The sequence below is a fragment of the Leptopilina heterotoma genome, unplaced genomic scaffold, assembly GCF_015476425.1.
Source record: "Leptopilina heterotoma isolate Lh14 unplaced genomic scaffold, ASM1547642v1 Lhet_26, whole genome shotgun sequence".
In the NCBI taxonomy this organism is placed as follows: Eukaryota; Metazoa; Arthropoda; class Insecta; order Hymenoptera; family Figitidae; genus Leptopilina; species Leptopilina heterotoma.
Genome location: NW_025110969.1, coordinates 2,383,432 through 2,395,343, shown reverse-complemented (window position 1 = coordinate 2,395,343; position 11,912 = coordinate 2,383,432). Strand labels below are relative to the sequence as shown.

Below are 11,912 nucleotides of genomic sequence, written 5' to 3'. Positions count from 1 at the left end.
TGGATTTGAAACACATTTAAAAATACGCGGCTAGACTTTCAATATGGTCGTCACTTCGTCCGCATTCTGATTGGTGCTTGGTTCCACGTTTTTTTTGCCTGCGCGTGGCGAGACCTTGTTACTTGGATCATGGGAAAAAGGCTGCTGGCAGATTTGCGTTTCCTGCACTCGTTAACAATTTTAGTATTTTTAAAATATTAAAAATTAGGATGCACGAGAATAATAAAAAGGTATGCATTAATTATTTATATAAAATTATAAAGATTTTATCTATCAAACATTCAAATTAAGGTCTTTTTTATTATCAAAAAGCAAGAATAAACTAATATAAGAATTTTGTGGATCACGTTGACAACGTGGTCGGATGGTCGTTAAACACGTCAACTTAACCTAAAAGAATTTTGAAAATTAATTTTCATCTTTTTATGGTATAATTACTAATATTTGAAAGCTTAATAATGTAATTAAATTATTCCATGAGCAACGTTTTTTTTATTTTCAATATCTACTATTTTAATAAAATTTTCTAAAAGAATTCAATTATTTAAAAAAATTTTTTGATAAAATTCTACGTAAAATTTAAATTATTTTCATAAATAATAAAAATTTTACAAGAATTCAATTATATTTACAAGTTTTTTTTATAAATTTTTTTCAATTATTTTGATAAATAATAAAAATCATCGTATAATTTCAATTATTACTTCCTCATAGAGGAAATATTTTTAATACAATTTTAATCGAATTCCTCGAAAAATGTAATTATTCTTAAAGATTTTATTAAAATTCGTCAAAAGAATTCAATTATTTAAAAATGTATTAATAAAAGTCTTTATGTTAATTAAATTTTAAGAAACATTTAATTATTTTAATAATTAAAAAAAACTATTTGGATTTTTTGGCCTAAACTATGAAACGATAATATATATTTATTGAGATCGAAAAACTTAACTATTAACAAATTTAATTATTTAATAAACCAAATCAATTATTTAAAAACAATTTTAATAAAATTCTACTCAAACATTTAATTATTTTTATAAATAAATAAAAATTTCACAGGAATTAAATTATTTACAAATCTTTTATAAAATTCTTTTATCAATAATTCAATTATTTTCAATAAAATTTCACGAAAACATTTAATTTTTTTTCTTAATTCGTTATAAAATTTTTGAAAAGAATTTAATAAATTTTCTAAAATTTTATTCAATTATTTCCTAAAATTTTAATAAATTCTTCAAAACAATTAAACTATTTTTATAAATTCTATAAATTCTTTACAGAAATTCAATTATTTTCGAAACAATTTTAATTGAATTTTATGAAAGAATTTAATTATTTTCAAATATTTCTATAAAATACTTTAAAACAATTCAATTATTTCCTAAAATTTTAATAAATTCTTCTATGCATTTCAATTATTTTTATAAAATAGTAAAATTCTTTTTAATATGTAAGTCAATTATTTTTATAAATAGTAAAATTCTTTGCAGAAATTCAATTCTTTTCAAAACAATTTTAATATAATACCTCGAAATAATTAAATTATTTAAAAATTTGAATCTTTGTAAGAATTCAATTTTAAAAAAATCAATTATTCAATAAATAATTTCTATTTAAATAATTCATTGAAATCTTGTAGACTTTTATAATAAAAATTGATTTGAAAATGAATTTTAGTTAAAATTTTAGATAATAATTGAATATTAGAAACATTATATAGTGTGAATTTTTGGAAATACAACATTGAATTTTGAAAGGGTTTCTGAAAATTTGAATTTTTCATACTTTTAACTATATTCTGTATAGAATTAATTTTTTTTAAAAAAGTTTAATGGAATTTTTTTTATATTATTTGAAGTTTTTATTTTCTAATACATATTATTAATTGAAGAATTTCCGAATAATCGAAATTTTGTAAAATTAAAATTGTAAACAAATGAATTTGAGAATTGTCAAAGAACTTTTTCAAAAAATATTAATAAAAATTGATTTAAAGAAGAATTTTATTTAAAAATTGCAGAAAATTATAATTGAATTGATAATTCTTATATTGAATTTCAAAAGGTTTGAATTTGAAATTTTTGAAAATCCTAATTGTTGAAAAATAATAATGATTAAATATTTATTTAGAAAAAAAGTTATTGATGCTTTCGAATAATTTTACAATTAAAGAAATTATAAATAAATGTAATGGAACATTTTTCGAGTGAATCAGAATATTCTTCAGGATCATGGATAAAGTTAAAATTTTGTCTGGAAATCAGGGAAAAATAAAATAAAATTTTAGTGTCAACTTTTAATTTTAAATTCGAAACTTGAAAAATCGTAATTTTACAGATTTTTATATAAAATTACAAATCAAAACTGCAATAAACCAACAGAACATTTTTTACATTGTTATTCAATTCAGAAAATTCCCAATAAAATAAATGATGAGCCTACTTCTTGATAGGAATTGCCGACTGATACAGTAATGAAGCTATTATATTTTCTGATGATTATAATTAATTATAATCAATTTAACAGTTTATGTACTTGAATTATTACAATTTTTTTTTTGTTTTAGGTTTTTTAGTATTTCGTGCTAACATCAATTGAAACTCCGTTCACGAAGCTTTAATTTGGTAAGTTTGAAAATTTTAAATTTAATTTAACATGAATCATTTTAATTTAATTTTTTAAAAATTATGAATGATGAGCCTAATTCTTGATAGGAATTGCCGGCTGATATAATAATGAAGCCATTTTATTTTCTGATGATTATTGACTGTTATTAAATTTAGAGCTATTTTTTGTAATAGCATAAAAAGTATTTTGTTTTATTTCAGAAATTCGAAACGCTCAGTGAATACAGCAAAATGAAGAATTTTCTTGTTTTCCAGGTGAGTTTTAAACTTCAAAATTTAATTTAACGTGATCTAGCTCGGATTTTTAAATTTTATCGACTTTTTCAAAAAATGCAACTCTTTCGACTTATTTTCAAAAATTGCAAGTTTTTCTACTTTTTTTCAAAAAAATTGCAACAAAATACCATATTTTTTAGTACAAAATGGAACTTATTTCGATTTTTACATAAGTACATAATATTGAAAAAAATAAATATAGACAAATCTATCAAAAAATTATTTTTAAATTTTTTTTAATTAAATTTTCAAAATATACTCAATTAAAAAATTTTTTTAATAATTGGAGTTTTGTAAAACCTAATTGAAAATAATTGATTTTTTTCAAGTATTTTATTACAATTTTAAAAAATCAATTTTTAAAGTATTTTAATAGCAAATTTTGAAAATAATTGAATTCTCAAAATATTTTAAAGAAAAATCCTCAAGTGTAAATATTTAAAAAGTGAATATAAATGATAATTAACTTCTAAAAATTATATGAAAATTATTTTTGAAAAAAGTAATTCTTACAGTTTTTTCATTCTAAGTTTTCAAAATTCAATTAGGTATTTTCAGTATTTTCAATTACACATTTCCGAAAATTCAAATACATTCAAAAAATAATATATCATTACAATTTTTATGAATTATTTTCAACATTTTGGAGAAAATATGTAATTAAAATTTTTCAAAAAATTAATACAAAAATTCCTTTAAGAAATTCAATTATTTTCGAAAAATTACATTACAATATTTTTAAAAAACTAATTCTAAAAATTGTTTTTAATCATAATTTAGGTAAATAATTTTTAAATCATATTTTTTTAAGATTCGATTATCCTCAAACATGGCAAATTAAAATTTTTTTAAATTTACTTTTTTAGACTTAATAAAGTTTTGGAGAAATTATCTTCATATTTATAATTAAAATTCTTCAGAAATGTGATTAATTTTTTTATATTTTTTAAAAATTCAATTATTCTTAAAAGATTTTATCAAATTTCAATTGTATATCATTAAAAAACTATTATCTCTCAAAAAGTATTTAAAAATTTTTTTGAAAAATTAATTTAAAAATTTCTTTATTATAATTTTTTGAAAATATAACTTTAAAAAAAATTCGACAATTACAGTTACAATTATTATAAAAAATTGAACTTTTGTATTTAAATGATTCTTGAAGAACTTTTAGAAAATTAAAAAAAAAATACATAATAATTGATTTAGAGATGAAGTTTAGTTAAAAATTGTAGAAAATAATTCAATTTTGGAAGGTTTTTAGTTGTAATTTTTAGAAATTATTAAATTTCAGGAGGTTTTAAATTGAAATTTTTTAAATTTTATTTACCGTGGAAAAACAAATACTAACAAGTATTTTAATATTTATATTTTATTATTCAAGTTTTGAATAATTGAAATTAGAAATCAGTGAAAGGGTGAAAATCCGAAAAATAAAATATTTGTGACAACACTGAATTAAATAGACGAATTTTTCGAGGCGATCCGAGGCCTGCATGATCAATAAGTTCTGAACAAAAGTTGATATAAATTATTTATTATCATAATTATATAATATTTTGAATGATGAACCCAATTCTTGATAGGAATTGCCGACTGATTCAATAATGAAGCCAATAATTTTTCTGAATATATTGATTAAAATAAATTTTAAAGTTATTATTCTTTTCTAAATTTCACAAAATAGTCTTTTTCTTTCTTGTTTTAGTACTTCGTTCAAGCAACTGCGAACAAACTTGAATCAAACATCTGCAAAACCTTCTTAATTGGCTACAATTTTTTATCGTTATATGCAGGTGAGTTTAAAATTTTCGAAGTTTTATTTTATAAAAATGATTTTAATTGATGAAACTGAAGTTACTAACGTTTTCATCAACACCAAAAAGATTTGGTTTTAAAAATTTTCTTAAAAAATTATAACCGGTTCTTTGATTAGGAAACAGATTTTCAATCGAATCAGGGCGGAAAAGACAATATAGTTACTGAAAATTTTTTTTATTTAATTTCTTCGACGTAAACGTTGGTAACTTCAGTTTAATTTTTATTTTAAGGAGAGACTTCGACTACATTTTCCATAAAATTACAGGGTGGCCACTTTTTTTGTAAAAAAAAATTCACGGTCATTTCCCGGTCCATTCCCGGTCATAAATTATTTTTCCCGGTCATAAATAATAACTCTGAAAATAAATTATTCAATGAAAGATTGAAAGAATTTCCTGATTTTTAGACAAAACTTTGACTTTTTCCCAAACCCTAAAAATATTTTAGTTTACTCTAAAAATAATTTTTAACTTAAATAGATTTTTTGAAATAAATATTTAATTATTATCCATTATTTTTTCATATAGTAGGTACTCAAATTTCAAAAAAAATTCAAATTTCAAATCCTTTAAATTTGAATAATTTTTAAGAATTGCTACTGCAACTTATTAAAAATTATTTTCAAAATTTCAATTCAATTATATTCTAGAAATAACTAAAATATTTCTAAAATCCACTTGTTTACAAGACAATTTCATGAAATTTTGAATAATTTGAAAATTTTTCAATTAAATATTACATATTTAAAAACATAACTAATTTGAAAAAATGTGAATAAAAATATTTTTAAAGACTAAATTATTCAGAATTTTTAATTAAAATCTTTTAAAATTCAACTTTTCTAAAACTTCAATTTGAAATTTTTTAAAATTCAATCTATAATAATATTAGTAATATTAATTTAACATTCTAAAAAATCGAAAAATTTGCTTATGAATAATTGTAAAAAAACTAATTGATATTAATGAAAAATACGGTTTTTTAAAATTTATTTTCTAAGAAAAGAAATTTTATTTATTTTTATTTACTTTATTTATTATTCAAAAATTCATTTTTATAAATTTCGTATCACTTTTGTTCTAATTAGTTCAAATTTTTAATAATTCTTATTTGTTTTGTTATAATAATAATTGCAAAAAAATTTTTAAATTGATTTATTTTTCATTATTTTATAGGATGTGAAATTTTTTCTCTTTGAAATTTTTTTGACAAATTTAATTAAAATTATATTTTGTTTAATTATTGTTAGAAATAGAAAGAATTTAAAATTAAATTTAATATTTTCTTTTTCTAAGTCTGTTATGTTGGACAACAAAATTCATAATTTTCTTATAAATTCTATAAATTGAATATTTTTATAGTACTTTTTATAAAATTCTCTGACAAAATATAAATAGATTTTATAGAAGATCATTCAATCTTTTTTAATGAAATATAGTTAATACCTAAGTCTTAATATAAATATTTCTATTTTTTCTCACAAAGTAATGTGTGTTTTTAAAAAAAAATTCCAAAATCCCGGTCAAGATCAAAATTCACTGTCATTTCCCGGTTTTTCCCTGTCCAAAAAAATTCACTGTCATTTCCCGGTTTTCCCGGTTTCCCGGTCCAGCGGCCACCCTGAATTATTTTTATAGTCATTTTTTGAGAAGAAATCAATGGTCAAAAAATATTCTGACCCTTTTGGGATTTTTAATTTTTTTTTAAATGAGCCTCCGGAAAGTATAACCACACATAAAATTCTGACCGCCATACTAATTCAATGGGCGTCAGAATTTTATGTGTGGTTATACTTTCCGGAAGCTCAAATTAATAGATTTTAAAATCCATTACTAATTTTGTAGAAAATATATTTTTGTTTCTACAAAAAATTACAGAATGAAAAATTTATTTTTAAAATTTTTGAAGCATTTTCTTATTTAAAAAAATATAGTTTTTACCATTTACTTTTTTTATTTATTTTTTAAATTACTATAAAAATAATTTTATGGAAAATTTAAATCATTTTCTTGATATAGTTAAAAATGTGGTCGAAGTCTCTTAAGTCATAAATGATGATCCCAATTCTTGATAGGAATTGCCGGCTGATATAATAATGAAGCCAATATATTTTCTGATGATCATATCAATTGCAATTAATTTTAATAATTTGCTGTACTCTTTTGAATAATATAAAATACTTTTTATATGGTTTCAGTAATTCGTTGAAGCACTCATGTAGCAGAATAAAATCAAGAATTCGTTGAACTTATTCAATTGACCACAGTCATTAAAATGAAAACTTTATGAAGGTGAGATTTAAACTAAAAAATTTTATTTCAAGGAATTGAAACAAACTTAAATTTCGTTTAAATTCATAAATGATGAGCCTACTTCTTGATAGGAATTGCCGGCTGATATAATAATGAAGCCATTATATTTTCTGATAATCATAATTAATTGTAAAAAATTTTATATTTTTACGTTCTTTATTAACAAGACATTTTCGTGTGATTTTAGTAATTCATTGAAACAGCAAGTGAACAAAGTTAAACACTTACATAGCCAATTCAATGTTGGGCATAGTCGTTGAAATGCAAACACTAGGTGAGTTTTAAACTTGTAAAATTTATTTCATAAAGATGATTCAATTCTTTTAAATAATAACAAATGATAATTATAATTTTGCCTGCATCTTGAGACTTTTGTTTTGTTAGATCTTTAATTTTTTCCTCTCGTACGTATACAAAGATTCAAAATATTGAGAAACGGATCCGAATGTTAAAACTTGTTAAAAAAAAGTATATAAATATTTATAAATAATCTACATCAATATTTTGTGAATTCTTACACAATTATTATTATTTAATAAATTATTTTTTCGATTTGTTTTGGATGAAAAGATTTATCAACAAATTTATGGCACACCGATGAGTTCACCAATATCACCATTGTTTGAGAATAGAATGCTGGATTTTTTAACATATCTTAATGTTATTTGACCTCATTAGTTCAAAAATGTCATTCCGTATGTGTGTGTGTGTGTGTGTGTGTGTGTGTGTGTAAACATCACATTTTCATAAATATCTCAAGATCCTGGATAGCTTAGGGATGAATTTTTTTTAAATTGTAGATCTCACGTGCGGACATAAAATGAGAGTACTTTGGGATAGATTAATAAAGTTTAACTATATTTTTCTTTTAATATTGCAAAAAACGTTTTTTGCCCATAACTTGAAAAAAATGTTAGGACACCTATAAATGTTTTTCCATAATTTTGTAGTTTTTTTAGACGCATCTTTTAATCAGCAAATCGCAAAATATTTCTTTCACCTTTAAAACATCTTCCAAAAGTCGAAAAAATAATTTAATAAATAATCTACGTTTCTAGAATGAAAAAATTTATTTGATTCAAATACATAACCGATTCTTTGACTTACACAAAAATAAAAAAGTATATCATATGTTTTTAAAAAGAATAATAAAAGATAAACTTTATTTTAATTTTATTCATTTTTGATCAAATTTACTTCTATTTTTTCTATAGGTATCGAATGAACTAATAAATTTTTCAGGTTACTTGGGACCCTAAAAACCACCGAGTGACAAAAGTAAGGTCAATTAAAAAATACTATGGAAATAGAAAGAAGCAATTCCATTAACTTTTTAGACTTTACACTCATTAGAGAAAATAATCATATAATCACTGACTGGTATCAAAAACCTACTTCTTCCGACAGACTAATTAATTATTTTTCAAATCATCCAATTCAGCAAAAAAAAGAATATTGTGTACAACTTAGTTGATAGAGCTATTTCATTGTCCAATAAAAAATTCCATTTTGACAACTTGAAGAAAATTAAAAAAATTCTAAAAAACAATAGGTATCCTTTAGATTTTATCGAAAAACATATTGGTATTAGAATGAACAAATTAAAATATTCGAATGAGAATAATATCAACAAAAATAGAGTTAATATATATAGTCAAATCCCCAAGGTCGCTTTGCCCTTTAACGAAAAATATTTCTTTAAGTTGTCAAATGTTCTTAGGGAATTTAATTGTACTTCTATTCCCATCGTAAACAAAAACTCTAATTCTATTGTAAAATTGGGAAAGGATACAACTAAAAAATGGGATCTTTATGGACTCGTGTCCATAAAGAAAATAATAAAATCAATATAACTTGTACCTCATTTAAGAATGTGTTTATGTTTTGGTTCATTGACTTCTCTCACGTGTTTGCTGGTTTGACTTTGTAAAATGAATAAATTTCTTTTCAATTGACAGTGATTCGCTGTATGAGAATGTCTTCTCTCTATTTTAAATTTTATTCTTATAAGTGTGGAATAATTGTTTATTATATTTTGACGAAATTTTAATCTTTGACGTGTTTGCATGTGTTCGATGTTATAACAAAATTTAGGTATACAAGTATAATTATTGTTAATTTATAGAAATAGTGCTTTTAGACCTTTACAAAAAAAAATACTGAAGTGTAACCTATCTATTTAATAAATTTTAGCCTGATGAGGTTGGCAAACCCTAGCCAACGAAACGTCGCTCTTTTAACGACACACTTTTGAATTTTTATTCAAATCTTACCTTCCCAAGATCATATACATTATCAGCATTAACATTATTATTATTATTATTATTATTATTATTATTATTATTATTATTATTATTATTATTATTCATTATTATCGAAAAGGGCTCAACGCAGATTTTTCCAAATTTCACTTTTTTTGCATTATTACATAATCCCAATGGATTATGAAAGGAGTTTTCTTGAAAGGAAAATTTCATCTAAAGGAACTTTTAGCAGATAATAGTGTATTAATGTGTGTTTTCCTTTGTCTTTTAACCTAAGATTGTTCGTTTTTTAACCTAATGCTAAATTATTTTTGAGTTAAAAAAAATCTAATACATTTTAAAATTAAATAAATTGTTTCTCATTGTTATTAAGAAAAACTCTTTTATTATTTTCTTATACAAAATAGCATCTAGTTACTATGAAAGAAAGCTGGAGTCTTTTAATAAAGCTGTGTAAAATAAACAGTTTTTTGTGTCTCCTGTAAAATTTTACAACACTAAGCCTTTGTCAAAATTCACGATTCAATTATTTTATTAAAAAAAAAAGCCAACAGCACGCGGTATTCCCAAGCGGTCACCCATCCAAGTACTAACCGCGCCCAAAGATGCTTAACTTCAGTGATCGGACGAGAACTGGTTTTTTCATCGTGGTGTGGCCGTTGCCTATATACTCAAGTGTTGTAAAAGTTTCACATTAGTACATGGATAATGATGCATTCGATCGAAACGATATAAAAAACGATTCATATTTGTTCTTATATTATGTAAAAAAAAACGATATGAGAATAAGTCTTTTGTTTTTCGAATGATATTATCGTTATTCGAGCAAAAGTACCGAGATTCTCGGAATTTTTTATTTGGACATTATTTTAAAAACAATAAAAACAAAATGCTTGATCAAATACATTCAAATAAATAATAGTTTTTTGATTAGAAGTTTGTTGATGTTTCATAGAAAAGTTGACTTCATTTTTTAGTTAATTTATACAATTTTATTTTTAATTAAAAATTGATAATAATTAACGTCTAGTTAATTTAAAAAAATTGAAACTCACTTTAAGTTAATTGCATTTTAAATTAAATAGAATAAGAGAGTTATTAAAAGGTGAATAAATTTTTTTTCATTATAAGATAATATTTATAAGATAATTATCAATTTTCCAGTAAAATTATAGATTTTTAAAAATAATTGATTAATTAAAATTATAACAAATAATATTTTATGAATTTTTTAAGGTTTTATTCAGAATTTCTCTTATAAAAAGAAGGGGAGTTGGAAAATTTCCAGTTTTTGAGGTTCCACTTATAGGCATGATGTCGCTGAATCAAAAGCCGTTTGATTTTTTAAAATCGCTTCAGAAGAACTCGAGATATCACTCTTGCCAGATCAAAAAAAGACATTTTGAGAAAAACGCATTTAAAGATTTGTTCATAAGTTTCGAAATTTTTTTTTAAAAATCATCGGATTTGCTTGAAAATCTTTACTCGGGGGTTTTTTGAGGTCGCTAATTACGAATATGGAATCAGATTTTTAAAATTCAAAATGGCGGATCCAATATGGCGGACATTTTTTTTCAAAATCATTAAATTTGCTTGAAAATCGTTACGGGGGGGTTTTTAGGGTCGCTGATTACGAATATGACATCATTTTTTTAAAATTAAAAATGTCGGATGCAATATAGTAGACGAAAGAAAAAATTAAAATTAAAAAATTGTCTTTTCCGCCATATTGGATCCGCCATTTTGAATTTTGAAAATTTGATATCTAATTTGTGATCAGCAACACCAAATACATTTTTGTTTGTCTTTTTTAAAAAATGCAAATGAGAAAACATTTAAATCATTCGATTGCTTATCCGCGTACAAGAACATCTTTGACATGGCGAAGAATAAGGATGTATAACTTTTGTTTTACTTCGAATTTTGCAATAATATTTTAGGAGAGTATTCTTGACACTATAAGAAATCCGAAAATAAAAACAAAAAAAAATCGATTTTTTTGACATTTTGAACTGGAATGTCCCCTTATTTAAAAACCAAACACAATAAGTATTGCAACTTTAATAATTACAAAAAATTTTATAATAAGCTTTAATTTCTCATTAGAACAGACTTAAAAAGAGTACAAAAAAAAAGAATAATCTAATATTGCATGGTTGCCACAGAGCCTAGAAATCCTGAAAAAGGTATGGCATTTAGGACCAGTAAACAATTTTTGTACTAACAACTTTTAGTAAACAGAATGCTATTTTCTTATTTGTTTCTCCATTGAAAAATGGCAAGAATATTTAATTTTTAAAAATATATCACTTAATAGTCTCAACCCCTAAAAAAACATAAGGACTTTTGGCCAATAAAAATTAGATTGACACTCCTCCTAGTCCTATTTCAAGAATGCTATTTCCTTATTTGTTTCTCTATTGAAAAATGTCGAGAATATTTAATTTTTAAAAATATATCACTTAGTATCAACCCCTAAAAAACATAAGGGCTTTTGGCCAATAAAAATAAGATTGAAACTCCTCACAGTAAATCGCGAGGTGTTAAAATAACACAAGAATAGATTAAAATAATCTGCAACAGTTTAATCCCTCTAGGATTAAATT

General features: G+C 22.6%; 1 long non-coding RNA gene and 1 other non-coding gene across 4 annotated transcripts; one reads left to right on the top strand and one right to left on the bottom strand.

Annotated features, from left to right (window-relative positions):
• Positions 1-117: 117 nt before the first annotated feature.
• LOC122503310 lies at positions 118-9,248 on the top strand. 3 transcript variants are annotated; one of them, XR_006301727.1, is made up of 7 exons: positions 118-230; positions 2,573-2,630; positions 2,835-2,888; positions 4,618-4,705; positions 6,928-7,021; positions 7,230-7,316; positions 8,285-9,248. It is a non-coding gene; the product is annotated as an uncharacterized LOC122503310 (long non-coding RNA). The 3 variants fall into 3 exon arrangements; XR_006301729.1 differs by having other exon boundaries at positions 8,257-9,248; XR_006301728.1 differs by lacking the exon at positions 8,285-9,248 and adding an exon at positions 7,613-7,826.
• A 603-nt stretch (positions 9,249-9,851) lies between these two features.
• On the bottom strand, positions 9,852-9,970 carry LOC122503407. Its single transcript, XR_006301742.1, has one exon. It is a non-coding gene; the product is annotated as a 5S ribosomal RNA (ribosomal RNA).
• Positions 9,971-11,912: the final 1,942 nt, after the last annotated feature.